Source organism: Hemitrygon akajei, chromosome 21 (assembly GCF_048418815.1).
Source record: "Hemitrygon akajei chromosome 21, sHemAka1.3, whole genome shotgun sequence".
Classification (NCBI taxonomy): Eukaryota; Metazoa; Chordata; class Chondrichthyes; order Myliobatiformes; family Dasyatidae; genus Hemitrygon; species Hemitrygon akajei.
The window spans coordinates 21,186,194-21,206,897 of NC_133144.1; the positions used below are offsets into that span (position 1 = coordinate 21,186,194).

A 20,704-nucleotide genomic window follows, 5' to 3' on the forward strand; every position below is an offset into this window, starting at 1 on the left:
ATTAGAAGTTTATCATTTAGAAACATGTTTCTTTGAGTTCATCTATGTTCCAACATACAACATGGAATCAGAGCCATACAACACAGAAATGGTCTCTTCAGCCCACTGACTCTGCAGCACTCATCAAGCACCCATTTATTACACTAATCCACTTTATTCCCCCCCCCACAAACCTATCAACTCCCCTACAGAGGCAATTAACCTATCAGACCATACCTGAGTGTCACAGAGTCACAAAAGTTAAACTGGCAAATTCCACATTGGAAAGGGGTGTGATATTGTTGGAGCTGCAAGGCAACAGCTCCAATAAATGCAACACTGTGCAGCCCACAAGTAGAAAGCAAATTTAGTTGGAAACCATGCCATCACCAACAATGTTAATGACCATTACATTTGTAGCTTCAGTAAAATAAAATGTTATAAGCTAGATTTTATAGTTGTTTGCTTGGCTGTTAATTTAAAATCAAATTAATACAAGGGAAAAATGTTACAAACATCTGGCTCTCAGCTGTGAAGCTTTGGTACAGTTGGCCCTCCTTATCCGCGGGTTCTGCATGCACAGATTCAACAAACTGCGGATTGGGAAAACCCAGAAGTTCTCTCTCTAGCACTTGTTGTTTGAGCATGTACAGACTTCTGTTCTTGTCATTATTCCCAAAACAATACAGTATAACAACTAATTACATTGTATTAGGTATTATAAATAATTCAGAGATGATTTAAAGTATACGAGAGGATGTACATAGGTTACCACGGATCAGGAATCGAATAAAAATACCGAAAGTTCTCTAAGTTGGAACAGGTACATCCGGTATTATTTAGTGTCAGTTAGTCAAACGTTTGTCTTAGTATATAATATAGTTTACCTTTCTATGCATATAAAACACTTAAGAAACTTATGTATTTCAATATTTAAACCACTGCATTGCTTAGTATTAATTGTAGCTTTCATCGGGACAGGGCCTTCAATGCTCCATAATTCTCACTTTATCCTTTAAATTTGTTCCGATCGTTGACCAACTATAGCCTAACGCTTTTCCAATGACCGATGGCGTTTCACCTCTTTCTGACTGCTTTATTATTTCCACTTTATTTTCAATCGGAACAGAAACACTGCAGGCGGCAGGTCCCAAGCTCTGCCGGGTCTAAAGTTCACCGCACTGAGACTGGTTAAATAAGGGACTTGAGCATCTGCATTTTTTGGTATCCACAGGGGGTCCTGGAACCAATCCTCCGTGAATAAGGAGGGCCGACTGTATATGCTTATCTGGAAAGGTCACTTAAATGAACAGTATGGGCAAGTTCGAATGATATTTGAGCATTTTAAAGATTAAAGATTAGCTTTATTTGCCACATGTACATCAAAATATTCAGTGAAATCCATTGTTTGTATCAACAACCGACAGAGATTGAGGATCTGCTGGAGGAAGCTCGCAAGTGTTATCATGCTTCCGGCAGCAACATGGAATGTTAACAACTTACTAAACCTAACCCTTACGTCTGAATGTGGGAGGAAACCAGAGCATCCAGTGGAAACCTACAAGGCCACGGAAGATGCAGTCCACATTTTAGAAAGATGAGAGATAGAGTGATAAGTGGACAAATGGGGTTTATCTATTTACACGTAAATGAGAAGTGGACTTCAGCCACATGACACATCAAGGCAACTTAATGAAATAAAATCATATCATCTTCTTGCCAGATCTTTACAACACTCGATTCTATAATGATCCAGAAATCAATTTCAGCATTTATACCTCTTTGGCATTCAAAGATTTACAACCCTCAGAGATAAAAACCTTTTCCTCTTGGTCTTAAGTGGTCAACACTTATCAGGAGACTATGCTCTGGACTCCTGCTAGTGGAAACAATCTCACAGCATTACCCGATCAAGCCCCTTGATTATCATATTTCAATTTTAGCTCTCTACATGTTCTAAATTCCACAGCACTGGCTCATTCTGCTCCATCTTTCTTTATAGGCCAATTTCCTCATTCAGCAGCCTCCATGACCATTGCTCAAGTAGTTACTCGAGACTAAATTTGTTTTCAATACTCAGGTGCAATACTCACTAAAGCAACTCTTCCTTACTCTGCACTTTACATTCTTAAAAAAATCTATACTTTATTTGCCTTCTTAATTTCCTGTTGTATCTTGTACGTGTTTGTCACTGAACTCCAACATTTAATATATCAATATGATTTAAATATTGTTGGATTTTGTATTCTTCCCATCAAAATAGACAACCCTCACAATTTTCCTCATTATACTCTTCTACTTTTTAACCTGCTCATAACCCATTTATGTTCCTTTACAGACTTAATATTTCTGTGTCTAATTCACTTGAGTTGGGAACTTAAATTCAATATCCTATTGCACTGGGAATTTTAAATAGCCAAGCTCACCAATTCTTCCATCTCAAAGTGTATTATTTTCTTTCCCAACTTGGACAAAACACAAATTTCATGAAACTGAAATTGTGTACAATTCCATGAAACCTTTTTTCTTTCAGTGAAGCTGATTGAAGTTATCCCCTCTGGTTTAAGATTGTGATGGTTGAGGGGTAATAACTGCTGCTGAACCTGATGGTGTGGGTCCTGAGGCTCCTCTACCTTCTTCCTGATGACAGCAGCGCTAAAAAGAGCATGACCATGTTTTTTTCTGATCTTGCAAACATTTAGTAAGTATTAAACAACTTCATACAAATTATCCCTCTCATTTCTCCAACAACCACTCACATAACTTCTCCCAATAACAGCAGGTGCCCTCATGATCAATACTCAAGTTGTGGATGGAAGAAATCAAAATCACAATCAAGGCAGGCTCAGCCTTCACCCAACATCCAAACACCCCTGCTGCACAGAAGATAAGCAGGTTGACTAATTCTTCCACACTTCTTTTCTGAGAGGTCGAATGAAGTACCCTGTTGCAGTCCTGAATACAATTAATTTTCTCAAGTAAATACTATATGTACTCTAATGTTTTTAATTGATGTGTTATAAACAAAAACAAATTGGCAAGATATAAATCAAAACACAATAAAAGATAAACATACAGTACTCGAAATTAGTACACATGAAAGGCAAATAATGAATAGTTACGGTCTTAGTCTCACCATTATTTTTTTAACAGAAGTTTGGCTAGTGCACTCAAAGACAGCTGAGATTAGATCGGTTTTGAATATAACCATAGTGTGAAGTTTACATAAGTAAGGAGCTGCTGAAGCGATGTGCAGGACAGCTGGATGTTAATAATTGCTCTGCCAATGAACTCACAAAAAATAATGAGGATTTTAATTAAAGTAGAAATGAGGATTCTTTTTTTCAACAAACAAAATATATTCTTAAGGATTTCTAGGACTTTTATTTGTATTTGTAAAATGGTGTCTTACTTAAGAAGGAAATCAGGAAGGCTAAAAGGCGGCATTGAGTTTGCTCTAGCACACAAGGTGAAGGAGAATCCCAAGGGCTTCTGCAGATGTACTAAGAGCAAAAGGATAGCAAGGTACAAAATAAGCCTTCTTGAAGATCAGAATGGTCATTTATGAAGTGAACCAAAAGAGATTGGAGGGAGATCTTAAATGGATTTTTTTGCATCTGTACTTACTTGGGAGACAGACACAGTCTATAGAAGTGAGGCAAAACAGCAGTGAAGTCATGGACTGTATACAGATTACAGAGGAGGAGATGCTTGCAATCTTGAGGCAAACTAGGGTGGATAAATCCCCAGGGCTCGACAAGGTACTCCCTTGCAGAGATATTTAAAACACCCTTAAAACAGATGAGGTGCCAGAGGATTGGAAGATGGCTAATGCTGTTCTATTGCTTAAGAAAGGCACTAAATTGGAACACATTATAAGGGACTGGATACATAAGTATTTGGATAGATACAGTGGCATGCAAAAGTTTGATCACCCCTGGTCAAAATTTCTGTTACTGTGAATAGCTAAGCGAGTAAAAGATGACCTGATTTCCAAAAGGCATTAAGTTAAAGTGACACCTTTCTTTAATATTTTAAGCAAGATTACTTTTTTTATTTCCATCTTTTACAGTTTCAAAATAACAAAAAAGGAAAAGGGCCTGAAGCAAAAGTTTGGGCACCCTGCATGGTCAGTACTTAGTAACACCCCCTTTGGCAAGAATCACAGCTTGTAAATGCCTTCTGTAGCCAGTTAAGAGTCTTTCAATTCTTTGTTTGGGGGATTTTCACCCATTCTTCGTTGCAAATGGCTTCTAGTTCTGTGAGATTCTTGGGCCATCTTGCATGCACTGCTCTCGAGGTCTATCCACAGATTCTCAATGATGTTTAGGTCGGGGGACTGTGAGGGCCAAAGCAAAACCTTCAGCCTGCGCCTCTTGAGGTAGTCCACTGTGGATTTTGAGGCGTGTTTAGGATCATTATCCTGTTGTAGAAGTCATCCTGTTTTCATCTTCAGCTTTTTTTACAGATGGTGTGATGTTTCTTCCAGAAATTGTTGCTATTTAATTGAATTCATTCTTCCCTCTACCAGTGAAATGTTTCCCGTGTCACTGGCTGCAACACAAGCCCAAAGCATGATCGATCCACTCCTCTGCTTAACAGTTGGAGAGGTGTTCTTTTCATGAAATTCTGCACCCTTTTTTCTCCAAACATACCTTTGCTCATTGTGGCCAAAAGTTCTATTTTAACTTTATTAGTCCACAGGACTTGTTCCTAAAATGCATCAGGCTTGTTCAGATGTTCCTTTGCAAATTTCTGACGCTGAATTTTGTGGTGCAGATGCAGGAAAGGTTTTCTTCTGATGACTCTTCCATGAAGGTCATATTTATGCAGGTGTCGCTGCACTGTAGAACAGTGCACCACCACTCCAGAGACTGCTAAATCTTCCTGAAGGTTTTTTGCAATCAAATGGGGGTTTTAATTTGCAGTTCTCTCAGAAAGTTTTCTTGGTCTTCCAGACCTCAACTTGACCTCCACTGTTTCTGTTAACTGCCATTTCTTAATTATATTACGAACTGAGGAAACGGCTACCTGAAAAAACTTTGCTATCTTCTTGTAGCCTTCTCCTGCTTTGTGGGTATCATTTATTTTAAATTTCAGAGTGCTAGGCAGCTGCTTAGAGAAGCCCATGCAGCTGATTGTTGGAATAAGGTTTGAGGAGTCAGGGTATTTATAAAGCTTTGAAATTTGCATCACCTGGCCTTTCCTAACAATGACTGTGAACAAGCCATAGCCCTAACAAGCTAATGAAGGTCTGAGACCTTGGTAAAAGTTACTTGAGAGCTCAAATCTCTTGGGGTGCCCAAACTTTTGCATGGAGCTCCTTTCCTTTATTTCACTCTAAAATTGGGCAAAACAAAAATAATACACTAATCTTGCTTAAAATGTTGAAAAGAATGTTTCATCTTTAACTTTATGACTTTTGGAGATCAGTTCATCTTCAACTCACTTAACTTCACAGTAAAAGAAATTTTGACCGGGGTGCCTAAACTTTTGCATGCCACTGTAGGTTCTGATTAAGGGTAGTAAACATGGCTTTGTGCTTGGTAGGTCATGTCTAACCCATCTTATAGTTTTTCTAGGAAGTTACTAGAAAAATTGATGATGGGAAAGCAGTGGATATTGTCTACTTGGACTTTAATAAGGCATTTGGCAAGGTCCCACGTGGGACATTGGTCAAGTAGGTTCAGCCGCTTCACATTCAGGATGAGGTATAAATTGGATTTGACGTTGGCTTTGTGGAAGAAACCAGAAAGTGGTAGCAGATGGCTACGTCTCTGATGTAGCTTGTGAATAATGGTGTATGTACCGCAGGGATCATTGTTGGGTCTGTTGTTGTCTGTTATCTATATCAATGATCTGGATGATAATGTAGTAAACTAGATCAGTAAATTTGAGGATGACACCGAGACTGGGAACATAGTAGACAGCGAAGAAGGCTATCAAACCTTATAGGGGATCTTATAGCTGGAAAATGGGCTAAAATAAATGGCAGGTGGAATTTAATGCAGACAAGTGTAAGGTGTGCACTTTTACAGGACAAAACCAGGATACGATTTACATGGTGAGAAGTAAGGCATTGAACAGGCTAAACTACACAATACTTCAACAGTTAGATTCAATGTTTCAAACTTCTGAGAGTGAACTGTGAAAATATTCTAAATCATTACTAATTCTCAAGAAAGAATCCTTACCATCACACTTGCAGGGATACAGATGCACCCTAGCTCATCTGGAGATCAAAGGCTTCCTCAAAGGGAAAGAAAAACTGATCTCCAGGCAAGTCTTGAAGACAACAATGGATTGTCAAATATTTAACTGTTTCTTAACCAGTGAACTTAAATCTCATTTCTATACATAAATCTATTGGTGTTACAATGGATAAGTTTAATATCATAGTGTACAGGACAATAAATTGAAAGTATCATTCAAAAATAAACATAATATCTGATAGCTAAGAACTGATACTTAACTGAAAACACAAGGCATCTCTTCTAATTACACATTTCTATCAACTTTCTAGTGAATGGCCAATACAACTATTCTTAGTTTAAAGATAAGCATGTATACCAGGGGTTCCCAACCTGGCATCCACATGTTGGTAAGGCTCCATGGCATAAAAAAGGTTGGGAACCCCTGCCTTAGACACAAAGGAAAGAAAGTCATTCTGGTTGCTCTCATTTGACTTTGCCAGTACAAACCAGGTTGAGTTTGTGGCAGGCTTGCACAATTCTCTAACAATTTGAAGTCTCTGAGGCACTGGCAGATGATCAGTTTATGGCAAAACTAATCATGGTGCAAACAACACACACAAAATGCTGGTGGAATACAGCAGGTCAGGCAGCATCTATAGGGAGAAGCACTGTCGACATTTCGGGCCGAGACCCTTCGTCAGGACTCACTGTCAACATTTTGGGCCGAGACCCTTCGTCCTGATGAAGGGTCTTGGCCCGAAGCTTTGACAGCGCTTCTCCCTATAGATGCTGCCTGGCCTGCTGTGTTCCACCAGCATTTTGTGTGTGTGGTTTGAATTTCCAGCATCTGCAGATTTCCTCGTGTTTAATCATGGTGCAAGGTGGCATCTATTATCAAATTGTAGTTCAGAACCATGACAGCATGCTACCCTAATGCACAATTGTATTCTTAAAGCCATTTATTCAAGAACCAAGTCAATGTGATAATTACAGTACATTTGACCAGGATACGGCTCGCCTATCTAACACACTGTTTGTACCTTGTTGTCAAGCTGCAGAACGTCTTGGGAGGCTGCATATGCTGAAGACATTACTCTGATCCAACATGCATAAACTGAAGGCATAACTCTAATTATCCTATATAGCTACTTTGGTCATTGACTAATGAAGAATAAAATGTTTAGAATGCAAACACTTAAAAGATACTACCTGGAGTCTGGACGTGCTAGCAAACAACATGTTAGCATTTAAGATAAGGAGCGGCAAGTTCAAAGAAATAAGCAGAGGAAGTTATTTTCCCCCATACAGAGAGGTGGTGCCTGGAATGCACTGTCTAGGATGGTGGTAGAGGCAAATAGGAGAGCAGTGTTCAAGAGGCTCTCAGATTTGCACATGAATGCGCAGGGAATGGACATTATGTAGGCAAGAAGGATTGGTTTATTTGGACGTTTGATTACTAATTTAGTTCAGCACAACATTATGGGTCAAAGGGCCTGTTCAATGTTCTATAATCTTAAACTAACATATTGAAGAGGTTACGTGCTTAACATGATTAATTTGCACAGGAACAGATAGCTTCTGTTGGAAAACCACAATTACAACTGACGAAATCACTGGCCAATATGTCAACATCATAAACAGGATCTTCAAAAATTTATGAACACTCATTAAAAATATCAATCTGTAGCTCATCATACTTGTCAAGGAGAAGTTGCTCAGCTGATAAAGTCACAAGCTTATGCAAGTCAGTTTTCTAATAAATGAACAGTTTTGAGTTTCCTGGGAAGGAGGGGACATGGAAGGGCTGTCAAGATTGAACAGCTTTCCAGAAGACGCAGTTCAGCTGCCAATGAAAAGTTGACCTAATCCTCTGGATAGGCATAGCCCATCAATCTGGGCAATTTACCACTCACAAGTACTGTCTGCTTGCTAAGATGACTAGCACATCTGTGATTCACTCACCAGTGATGTTTATGTTCCCACTGCTCATTAGGGTGCATATTTCCAGAGCATCAAGGAAACAGTAGCATGGTGGTTAGATTACTGTGCTGGCCATCTATTTGATTAGACTAATGATTCAGAAACTGAGCTCACATGTCACCATTTAAATTTACTTAACAGACTGAGGTAATCAGCAATGGTAACCATGAATTTACAGTACTGAATTATTGTAAAACAAAATGGGTTGATGAAAGGAAATCTATCATCTCTTCCCAATTTCACTTGTGTAATTCTAGAAATAGTTAATTTTCAACTGCTTTGACACGGTAACAGCAATTCACTCAGATACATCAAACTACTACAATCACGACAGTAAACAGGTCTCACTGTACCAAGCATCCAGCCCTGCAATTGGTTCACTACTGTCATGTGAACCCAGATACAGTGAAATGCTTTGTTTTGCATGCCATCCAGATAATTCCAAATACAACTACACTGAGGTAGCACATAAAGAAAAACAGTAAAAGAACACAGAGTTATAGCTGCAGAGAAAGTACAGTGCAGGCAGACAGACAATAAACTGCAAGTGTCATAATGAGGAAGATTGAGAAGTCAAGAGTCCACCTTATTATACTAAGGAACTGTATAGTAGTCTTATTTATTTATTTATTTATTTAAAAAGATATTTAAGTCACAAATTTGCATGTCATCCTCATGTAGGGGCCATGCTAATCTTCTCTGTATCGTTCCAATTTTAGTATATGTGCTGCCAAAGCCAGCACAGTAGCCTTAGAAACAGTGGGATAGAAGCTGTCCTTGAGGCTGGTGTTATGTGTTTTCAGACTTTTGTATCTTCTGCTCAGTGGAAGGGGAGGGATGACAAAATTACCAGGATGAAAGGAGTCCTTGACATATCAGCTACTTTCCCAAGGCAGCGGGAAGAGTAGACAGTCAATGAAAAGAGGCTTATTTTTGTGATAGCCTGGGCTGTGTTCACAACTCTCTGCTATTTCTTGAGGTCTTGGGCAGAGCAGTTGCTATACCAAGCTGTAATATATCCAGATAGGATGCATTCTATGGTACTTCTACAAAAATTAGCAAGGGTCTCTGGGGATGTGCCAAATTTCCTTTGCCTTCTGAGAAAGTAAAAGGTGATGGTGTGCTTGGACAAGGACTAGCCATGGATTCCGATCAAAAAAGTCTATTCTGCATTATATGCAACCATCCCACTACATACTCTAGCCAGGGGGACATCATTCCTGCAACTATTCTGTTAAGTCTTCCAAGAAGAGATTAAAAACACTCTAATAACCAATGGCAAGTGACCACTATTAAGTAGGTTTCCAGATGGAGAGAGCTATGCAGCCCAACAGAGAAGGAGATAACAACATTCATCATATTTATCCCAGTGAGGGGCCCTGGAATCTAGTTTGTTAGCATGTGGAGCAGCTACTACTAGTTTCCAGTGAAAGGCCGGGTTCACTATGCCAACCAGGATACTGTCCTGAGTTTCACATCTCTGTGCTAAGCAGCTGCAGTACTCAACCCAAGCTGCTCAGCATTAGCCCTCACATATAGCTTTTGTGGCTCACTGACATTGAGGCATGTCTTTTTATTGTTGCTGGGATCAGATTTCTGGCACAGAAGTATTATCAGTAATGTTTCTTGGTACATGATACTACAGTGATTCATTTAAATACTGAATCCATTTGCATTCTTGCTCCTAGGAATACATCTTGTGGGTTATAAGAGATAGCAATGTATTCAAAAGAAGTCTTCTATTCCAGCTTATTCCTTTAGGTGACAGATAAAATTTATTTGAACTGTGCTCAGTCAATCAGATTAGTGCTTCTAATAGTTGTGTAAGCAACCATACTAACTTGCACTACTATCTTCAGCTGCTTCACAGATGCCATTTGCTTCATTATAACATCGGGTGAGGAAGTAACCCAATGTCTGCAATGTTTTCATTTATTTACAACTCTTCAGATAATGAAGCAGATAATGACAGGGAGATGGGTACTTGGAAGGCACTGCCCATGAAGTGGTGTAAGCCAATATAATAGAATCACTCAAGAGGCATTTAGATAGGCTCAAAAACATGCCTGGAATGAAGATATATAAACCATATGTAGGCAGATAGGATTAATTTAAACTAGCATCATGGTCAGCACAGGCAGTGGTCCATATGATCAAAGTAAAAATAAATTAGTCATCCTCAACAGTGAAAACAAGATATCTTCTCTGCTTTTCCCTTCCTCCCATTCCCCTTTCTTATGATTGCTAAACTTCTGCAATACTTGTGTATTTATTGTTCAATTCTGATTTGTGCATAAAAGCTATGACAAATGCATTCACCGTTTGGTGCTACAGGATTAAGGATGAAAACAGCAATACGACATAATGCCAGCCATCAACCATCATGTAGCTGGATAATTTCTTGAAGAATTATTCATATCTTGTATAGCTGCTTCCCTGTGACTATCTAATCTAATATTACACAGTTTGCTAATATATATGCCAAGCACAAATAGAAGGGCAGAGAATCTAAAATTTCCAATATTATCAGGTAATTCCTTGCACTGCGCACTCATTGCTAGCTGCAGCATGTATACTGTTCAGGGCCAGGTGCCTGCATGAGGCATGCTTAGGCTCGATATTCTGATGTCAGGTTACTTGGTGCACGTCATTAGAAGTTCCAGATCTGAGACAACCTTGCCACTGATGTGCACAGGAACAAGTTTCTGCTCAATAAATGATCCTCTATCAGCAGAAAAAGACTGGATTTTAAGCTAGTGAATGCTTCATCATTTGGCATAAATCCTGCTATAAACTGGTTTCACAAACTGGAAAGGCTGCTTCATTCTTAAAAATAATGACAGCGTATCTACTAACAACTTTTAGCAAATACCAAAGGGACAGATGAGAATTATAAAGAAAAACACACTGAGTCACTAACTCATTGCGGTTCCTCTAGACACAATTTTAAGAACACTTGTTCTTTGTTCCACATTTTAATCACTCCTAGGTTTCTTCGGTAAAAGCATATGAAGCTTTAAGAACCTTGCATTTAAACAGTAATGTTACGGGTAACAACATATACAATTAAGGCTAATTCTCTTTCCAGACAATTCTTGCTATTCTTTTGTTGACAGTATACTCTAAATAAAAATAGCATTTATTTGGATACGCGAACGCAAGGAAATCTGCAGATGCTGGAAATTCAAACAACCCGTACAAAATGCTGGTGGAACGCAGCAGGCCAGGCAGCATCTATAGGAAGAAGCACAGTCAATGTTTCCGGCCAAGACCCTTCGTCAAGACTAACTGAAAGAAAAGATAGTAAGTGATTTGAAAGTAGGAGGGGGAGGGGGAATCTGAAATGATGGGAGAAGACAGGTGGGGGAGGGGTGAAGCTAAGAGCTGGAAAGGTGATTGGCAAAAGGGATATAGAGCTGGAGAAAGGAACGGATCATGGGACAGGAGGCCTAGGGAGAAAAAGGGGGTGGGGAGCACCAGAGGGAGATGGGGAACAGGCAAAGAGTGATTGTGAGAGGGGCAGAGAGAGAAAAAAAAGGGAGGGGGAATAAAGAAATAAATTAGGGATGGGGTAAGAAGGGGAGGAGGGGCATTAACAGAAGTTAGAAAAATCAATGTTCATGCCATCAGGTTGGGAGGCTACCCAGATGGAATATAAGGTGTTGTTCCTCCAACCGGAGTGTTTCTTCTTCTTGACAGTAGAGGAGGCCATGGATAGACATATCAGAATGGGATGTGGAATTAAAATGTGTGGCCAGTATCTAGCTGGGTTTGAGTGGGCAATTCTATTTAAGAGCAAAGGAGCAATTGACAAGTGAGAGGCCTTTAAAAGGGCCATTATCAAGAGTAAGCCTGTTAGGGTGAAGGGTAGACATACCAGAATCAGGAACGAGGCACTCTAGTCAGGAAAGAGAAAGAAGCATACAAGGAAGAAGATATCTGCAGCTTTGAAGCGCATTAATGGTGGGCAAATTCCCAAGGCCTGACCAAGTGCACCCCTTGAACTTTATGGGAGGCCACCAGGGAAGAATTTGCAGAGACCTTTGTAGAAATACTTACTTTGTTTAGACACTGGTGAATTTGCAGAAGACTGGAGAGTGACTAATGTTGTTCAATTGTTCAAGAAGGGTAGCAAGGACGGGCCAGGGAACTACAGGCCAGTGAGCTTGACTTTAGTTGTAGGAAAATTACTGGAGGGAATTCTGAGGGTCAAGATAATCCGAGCCAGATCAGGAATAGTCAGCATAACTTTGTGCATGGGAGGTCATGTCTGATCAATCTTTTGGAGTTGTTCCAAAGAGATAACTAAGGGAATTGATGAAGGTAGTACAGTGAATGTTGTATATATGGACCTTAGTAAGGCCTTCGACAAGGTCTCACATTGGTAGACTGATCTGGAAAATTAAGTTGATGAGCTAATTCAAGGGGAGCTAGTGAAATGGATTCTGAATTGGTTTGGTGATGGGAAGCAGAGGGCAATGGTTGAAGGTTGGTTTTCCAACTGGAGACTGAGACTGGTTGGATGCCTCAGGGGCCAATATTGGAATCTCTGTTATTCCTTATTTATGACTGTTTCTGTGTTGTGTCACTTTATGACTATCTAAAGGTATGGGATTGCACGAGATTGACCACAAACACCAATTTAAATTCTTGTCACTGGAAAACTCAAGCCAGACATATAGGGACTCAGAATTACCATTATGATATTGTTATTTAATAATAAAGTTATTTATCCTCGAGTATAATTTTCTTTTATTCATTGGAACTATATATAGTGCCTTGAAAAAGTATTCAGCCCCCAAACTTTTAATTACATAAATGAGTTTTACAATCAGGGATTTTGATCAATTTAACAGAGAATTTTTATTTGTGAATCACGTGCTCCTTTTTTCACAAGAGCCCCCCAAAACAGGGAAAATTGTAATACATAAAAAATTAAAAATTAAAAAACTGAAATGTCAGCAGTTCAAAAGTATTCGCTCTCCTTTGCTCAATACTTAGTTGAACCACCTCTCGCAGCTTTTACAGCCAGTAGTCTGTCTTTTTGGATAAGTCTCTATTAGCTTTGCACAATATGATGGAGCAAGATTTGCCCATTCCTCCTTGCAAAATTGCTCAAGTTGTCCCAGGTGAGTTGAGAAGGGGCTCCACAATCTTGAGGTCTTGCCAGATAGAAGGTGAAGACTCCGACTGGGTTACTCAAGAACATCAATTTTCTTTATTTGAAGTCACTCCACAGTTGCTGTGGCAGTGTGTTTTGGCTTGCTGTTCTGCTGAAAGACAAACCTTCTCCCTAGTTTAAGTTTTCTGACAGAGGATCTTTGTATTTAGCAGCATTCATCTACCCATTAATCCTGATCAGATTTCCAGTCACTGCTGCTGAAAAGCATCCCCATAGCATGAGGCTATCTACATACTTTACAGTAGGGAGGGTGTTACGTAGTTTATGTACAGTATCAGGTTTACATCACACATACCAATTAGTGTTGAGGCCAAAATTTTCTAATTTAGTCCCGACGCTTTGCAAGGCATTTAAGGGCAAGGATATGCTTTTAAAAAAAATCAGGGCTTCTTCCTTGTTACTCTTTCATAAATACCCTTTTTGCGTAAGGCCTTAGAGATTGTAGAGCCCCGAACTTCACCTCCAGTTGCAGACACTACCTTTTGCAGCTCACTCAGAGTGACTGTTGGCGTCACAGTAGCCTCTCTTACAGGTGCCATTCTTCCCCAGCAGCTAAGTTTACAGGGGCGGCCTGACCTGAGCAGTGTGGCCGTAGATTCATATTTCTTCTACTTTTTCCATGATGGACTGCACTGAGCTCTGAGGTATGTTCAGTGCCTTTGAGATGGTCTTTTACCATTCCTCAGATCTGTGCTTCTCTATTTCCCTTACTCACCTTGAATGCTCCTTTGTCTTCATTTTAGTTTAGGTTTGTTGAAAATCTACCATACAAAGAGAGGGAGTGATCCTTCAATTTTTACATCAAATTAAGTGACTTGGTAAGGTGTAATACAAGGCAATGTGCAGGATTGTACATGAGAAAAGTTAGCTGGGTAATTACAAAGGGAATGAATTATTTGGCCTTACAATTTTGTTTTTTTTTTAAGTAAAATTGTTGATAGGTTTTGAAATTTTTCTTTTGATTTGACATAATGCACAATGTTTTGTAGATAAGTTCAAAAATCCTACCTCAACATATTTTAAATTTATGAGGTAGTAAAATATGAAAATAGTAGTGGGGGCTGAGTACTTTTTCAAGATACTGTAACTTATATTTTGAATAGAATGGCATTCTCTGAGTACCAAATTGCCATGTGAGCAGATAATGGACCTCAATTTATAAACTGAAGTACAGCTCTGTACAAATCAGTCTTAAATTTCAGTGTTCCAAGTTTCAGTTAACAAAGTATGGGAATTGCTCAACATTTTTCAGTTTCCAGCAAAAAAGGAAGGGTTGAAATTGTTTTACAGTGATTGGCGAGAACCCTTATTTTGGTTCATCTTAAAAAAAACCTGCTCTGACTATACACCATCTCTTGATTAAATAGCAGATAGGATGGGAATGGCTTTGAAGTTTAAACATAGAAGCAAGTGATCACTTGGCAATCAGCAAAGAAAATCACTTCATTCCATCACAAAGCAAATTTACACCTTATGAATACATTACTTGTTGTTTGCTTTGCACCAGCTTTTTTTTAAAAACAATATATTTGACGTAACATTTACTTGTGTAACCCTCAGGCTCACCAAGTTCACGTTTGTCTAGGGGAATCAGCTTTTGGCCCAGCCAAACTGGGTAATCATGTTTGTGTGGATGCTGTGTGACATGCCCCCAGTTACAAACCCACAATGCAAAATATCAGACAGTACTCCATATGCAATTAAATGATAGACTTTATGAATCTTAATCTGAATATAGGGTTAGTAATGAAAATAAACCAAACCAAAAAAAAGGGCCCAAGTCAAAGTCAAAATTACGTTGGAGCTCACTCAGTAGTCATTCTTCCACCATCAGTCTCCTCTGAACGTTGCCGACCTTCGGACGCTCAGATCCCAATCCACTTCGTCTAGTGGTCTACAGCTCTCTCCACGCGCATCCTCCCTCTTCATCTCTCCTCGACAAAAGACCACAAAAAACCCGGCTCCCAGATACACAAGAAAGAACAACATTTCTCCCATTGGATAGCCACTGAATTCCAAAATCCCGTTATTTCTAGTCATAACCCAAACATTGTTGCTACAGAGAAACCATTACCTTATCAGCGGAACATTACATAGAAGCCATTACATTAGCCTTAGCAGTGAAACCTTACAGCGTGTTACACTTACATCACCTTTCCTTTCAAACAACTTTGAGGTTGAGTATTTGCCTACTGAGTAGCAATACACTGATGGTTACTGACTTTGGTCACGAAAGGGAGGTAAATCAACATGAACAGCTGAAAATTTCTCTAATAACATTAATATTTCCTCTGTAATTTTGAACAGGAAATCTTAGAGATGGTAAATAGCTTGGAGTGAATACTGACCTCATCATGAAATGAAGGCCATTAACACAAACATAACTGAATTAATTAGCATTACTCCACTGCTGCAGATGCTGCTCTTTCTTCCCTGAGAGTTGGCCAACATACTCTTCGCAATGTCTAACCATTGTTATCATCAACATTCAATTAGATTGGATTGGTTTTATTTGTCACATGTACATCAAAACACGGACTAAATCAAATCAGCAAGGATTATGTTGGGGGCAGCCCGCAAGTGTCGCCATCATTAGCATACCCACAATTCACTAACCCTAACCAGACCTCTTTGGAACGAGGGAGAAAAATGGAGCACCTGGAGAAAGCTCACGTGGTCACGAAGCGAACGTACAAACTGCTTACAGACAGTGGCAGGAATCAAACCCTGATCAGAGATCACTGGCACAGTAAAACAACTGCATTAACCCTTTACAAGTGGCACTGTACAGTTACACTACCATGCTGCCCCCCTCCCACCCTGAAATATGGTTTGAACCCTTGAACTAGTGGTACAAGTAAAACTTGACATTTTAATTAACTTTCTTTAATCATGAAAATAGAATACAAGATAAACTTACAAATGTTTTCTTTGTTACAGATGTTCTACAACACCCCGAACTCAGTCACTTTTCTGCATGTCAGCTGCAGTGATACAACTGTCAACCAATCACTCTGTCCCATGGGCAGTCTAGAAACAATGAATTGTATTATGTTATTATGTAGCAAAAGTAACTCAACCTTAAATGTTGAATACCTATTCTTGATTACTTTAAATAATATCCAAGGCAAATTCAAAGGACTGGAAATTTGTTTAGCAAGTTTACATGGATAATTTCTACCTGGTTTCGTGCCTTTGGTGCAAATGGTCTCAAGTCAGCATTTATACACAAAGCATTTATACACAAAGATAACAGATGGATGTGCAATTATTCTATACTATTTCAGACCAATTAGAGGACGTGAGGACAGGTCGTTTGCATTTCATATAAACACCACTTCATATTTGAAGAATATATTTTTAAAGATGCTTTTATCATTGCAACCTTTTTATAGTCACTTCAGTTCATTATACGCCAGCAGACAATAATTGTACAGGCAAACTCATGCTACCTTTATAACAGATAGCTCAAACTAAAGGAAATTACATGGAATTAAAGGAGAAAGCCATCAGCCCACTGAAGTTAAGACTAATTGCAAATTTGCTGATGCTGTTTCGTGGTCAAAATATAGAGTTACTCACTGGCAGTTGACAGAAGTATTGACATAGCAATTTATGGCCATAGACACTAACAAAAGTAAAGGCACTATAATGCTGGTTTGAAAACAAGAGGTACATATTCTATACTAAATTTAACACCGCCTTTTGGCACTGAATTTAGGAAAGGAGCAATCAATCCTTGAACTCTCAGTGCTCATGCTGGGAACAAGCTGAACCATCTAATCTAGCATCAGAAATTAAGGCAATGCAAAAGAAATGATCTTTATTGTATTGGAACAGGATACACAGTAATCCGTTTTGTCATTGTCTTAGACAATATCTACAGTTGGAATATTCTGCAGTTTTGGTCTCATGACCCAAAAGAGGATACATTTGCAATATACAGAGTGCAACAAAGGCAACTATAATTCCTACAATAACGCAGTTCTTTGGTGAAACTACACCTGGAACATTTGGTCTCCTGACCAAAGAATACAAACGGATACAATGAAATGGAAAGGCATGATCGGCATATGAAATTGGGGTGATTAGGCTATATGAACAAGTGATTAAGAAGAGTCAATAAAATATATAAAATTCTACCAGGGCTCGGAAGCTAGATTCAGAATGGATGTTTCCCTTAGTTGTGATAAGATTCAGAGATCACAGTTTCAGGATAGAGGGCAAGACAGTTAGGACTGAGATGTAGAGAAACTCCTTTACCCAGTGTGGAGGATCTCTGGAATTCTCTATTACAAAAGGCTGCGAAAACCCAGTTGCTGAATATATTTAAGGAGAAAGCTAAGAATTCTAGACACAGAAGGTGTTAAGGAGTATGAGAAAGACCAGGAATATGCCATTGAGACTATTCATTAGTGGGTCAGCTATGACCTTACTGAATGAAGGAACATGTCAGAAGAGCTGAATGACTTGTAACTCCTACATTTTTCTACAACTATATTGCCTTGTGATGGCATTTTTGTTGATCAGAGTATTGGCCGCTGGAGAAGCATACTAGGAAAGGAGAGAATTTGCTAGGCTATGGGGAATAAGGCTGGTTAGCAAGACTAACTAGATCATTCTTGTATAGAATCTGTATAGACTAGGAGATGAATGGCTCTCACCATTCAGTTAGTTTTGAGTACAAGGAGCCAATATTCCAACAATGGTGACCAAGACACTTTTTCATTTTTATATCTCATCCACCAATGTCATTTTTATTGCCTCAAATGAACCACAGCAAGACTACTTGGAAATAGATGTAAATTTAGCCAAAACAATTTCTCCTTTCCTTCTACATGGCCTTTAATTGAAAATAATGATGTGAGAAAATCTTGAGTGCCCAGGGTTTGCATTGAGCCACACAAAAAATATTACATAAGTAGAGACAGATGGCTATAATAATCAGTAAGACACAAGATATATTTAAGTATAATTATATAGCAGTAATTATTTATGCTGTCTGAGTTGGTGACTGTGATGCCTGTGGAAATACATGGCTGATTTCTCCATCACCAGATGTGATTTTACAGAATGCCATTCAGTATAAATATTTCTAATTTCCTTAATTTTTTGAAGTCAAAACATTATAGGACACCATCAGGTTATGTGCATCTGACTAATGGACACCCTTACATATAAATTAGCTCCCACAAAATTATTATTAAACTCATAAGTTTGACGTCCAGATATCTATTCAAACCAATGAATGACGGAACTAGTTTCTTCCCCCTCTCTCTCTTGACTTTTGGCAATTGTTCTCTCTTTCATCTTGTCCTTTAGATGCCACTTACTACAATATTTAAGTATGACTACCATACAGTGATTTGCATATTTTCTGACTTATGGAAAAAAATTGATTGACAGATATCTGTAAAAATGGAACCTGCTCAATACAGGGGATAAGCTGTACTGATGAACAACTTAAACAACAATATAAAAAAAACTCCTAATGACCCTCAGTGTAATTCTATTTTACTCATTGCTTCCACCCCAAGTTGGCCAACTGGAAGTAATACTGTATAGAAAACATTAAAACCCTTTTCTTTGGAATGAGAAAGTTGATTGGTGTGTGCGGAAACAGGGTCCAAGTTCTGGCTGCTTTTGGGTAACCTGCTGTGACTGTTGCTGAGAACTTTGTACTCTATTTCTCTAGGTCCTTGCCATCAAATCTCCATCCAACAGACCCAGTTCCAAGTACAACTTCAATTCCCTTCTTCACAAAGGCCTTCAACTCTGCGGTAGCCACAACTAATAGGTTTAAATTAACTTGGTTAGCTGCAAATGAAGGTAAACAATGTAGATCACTCAATGAACTTGAGCCAAAAACCACACACAAAATGCTGGTGGAACGCAGCAGGCCAGGCAGCATCTATAGGAAGAAGTACAATCGATGTTTTGGGCCGAGACCCTTCTTCAGGACTAACTGAAAGAAGAGATAGTAAGATACTGTATTTGACAGTGGGAGGGGGCGGTGGAGATCTGAAATGATAGGAAAGACAGGAGGGGGAGGGATGAAGCTAAGAGCTAGAAAGTTGATTGGCAAAAGGGATACACAACTGGAGAGGGAGAGGATCATGGGATGGGAGGCCTAGGAAGAAAGAAAGGGGGAGGGGAGCACCAGATGAAGATGGAGAGCAGGCAAGGAGTTATTGTGAGAGGGGCAGAGAGAGAAGAGTAAAAAAAAAGGAAATAGGGGGGGTAAGAAGGGGGCCTCCCATCCCATGATCCTCTCCCTCTCCAGCTGTGTATGCCTTTTGCCAATCAACTTTCCAGCTCATAGCTTCATCCCTCCCCATCCTGTCTTCTCCTATCATTTTGGATCTCCCCCTCCCCCTCCCACTTTCAAATCTCTATCTCTTCTTTCAGTTAGTCCTGATGAAGGATCTCGGCTCCAAATGTCGACTGTTCTTCTTCCTATAGATGCTGCCTGGCCTGCTGCATTCCACCAGCATTTTGTGTGTTGCTTGAATTTCCAGCATCTGCAGATTTCTTCATGTTTGAGCCAAATACTGTTCACTTACAAAATTCAATTCTTGTAGACAGGCTAAATTTTTGATTTTAATGTAAAATAGAAACTAAAGTTATTCAAAATCTTACACAGAATATTTCTGTTTATGATTCTGATTAAGTAATGGGCTTACATGATCAGGTGAATCTACAAAAATTTGTTTTTCCTACCAAATTTTATTCAAGTGATATTTAACTGCCTCCTAACCATAAGAAAATGCAAATAATTTTGGAAAACGTAACAAAACTTCATCCAATGTGCTTTCTGGCCATTTTATTATAACAAATTGATTTCAGATCCCACAGCCTGACACTAGAGATCCATAAAATTTAGTTTGATATCACTCTTGAAGATGAGGAAGAAGGTCACTGAAAGCCCATAATTGAGTAGTGCAGTGCTCTTCACAACAAACTTCCACTGATCTTGACTGATATTGCCTGAAATCAGCTGCTATCTCTGTACATAGATCTCATACTGCATTTCCATAGGAACAAAATTTCCAAAATATAGCAAGACAAATACACAAAAATGCCCTCAACATTTACAAACTACTTTTCTCACTAGTCATTGACCAGATTTTCCTCTAGGTAGAACATCAAAAACTTAAAAGCTTGAGGGAACAATTTGTTTTCCAGCCACCTGAAGAAAACAAAAGTGCCATTCCAAAGTCTAGAAATAAAAATTTCTATGAACTATCTCTGATCTGAACAGGTGACAAAAAGAACAAAAGTTTAATAACATTTCAGGCTAATAAAGGGGCACATATCAAAGTGCTAAGCTATTGAGGTTGCCATCATATTGATGAGATGTTAATCCAAG

At 39.0% G+C, this 20,704-nt stretch overlaps 1 protein-coding gene and 1 non-coding gene across 4 annotated transcripts in view; both read right to left on the reverse strand.

Annotated features, from left to right (window-relative positions):
• The window catches only part of znf592 (zinc finger protein 592), a 173,823-nt gene that overhangs the window by 76,527 nt on the left and 76,592 nt on the right, over positions 1 to 20,704 (reverse strand). For 2 of the 3 annotated variants that reach the window (XM_073024978.1, XM_073024976.1), the window contains exon 2: positions 16,256 to 16,365. The exons of the other annotated variant lie outside the window; for it this stretch is intronic. The gene's annotated coding sequence lies outside the window, so the exon portion shown is untranslated. The remainder of the gene's footprint in view (positions 1 to 16,255; positions 16,366 to 20,704) is intronic. 3 annotated transcript variants of the gene reach the window in all.
• LOC140714525 (U6 spliceosomal RNA) lies at positions 8,790 to 8,896 on the reverse strand. The gene has a single exon (XR_012095894.1). It is a non-coding gene; the product is annotated as a U6 spliceosomal RNA (small nuclear RNA).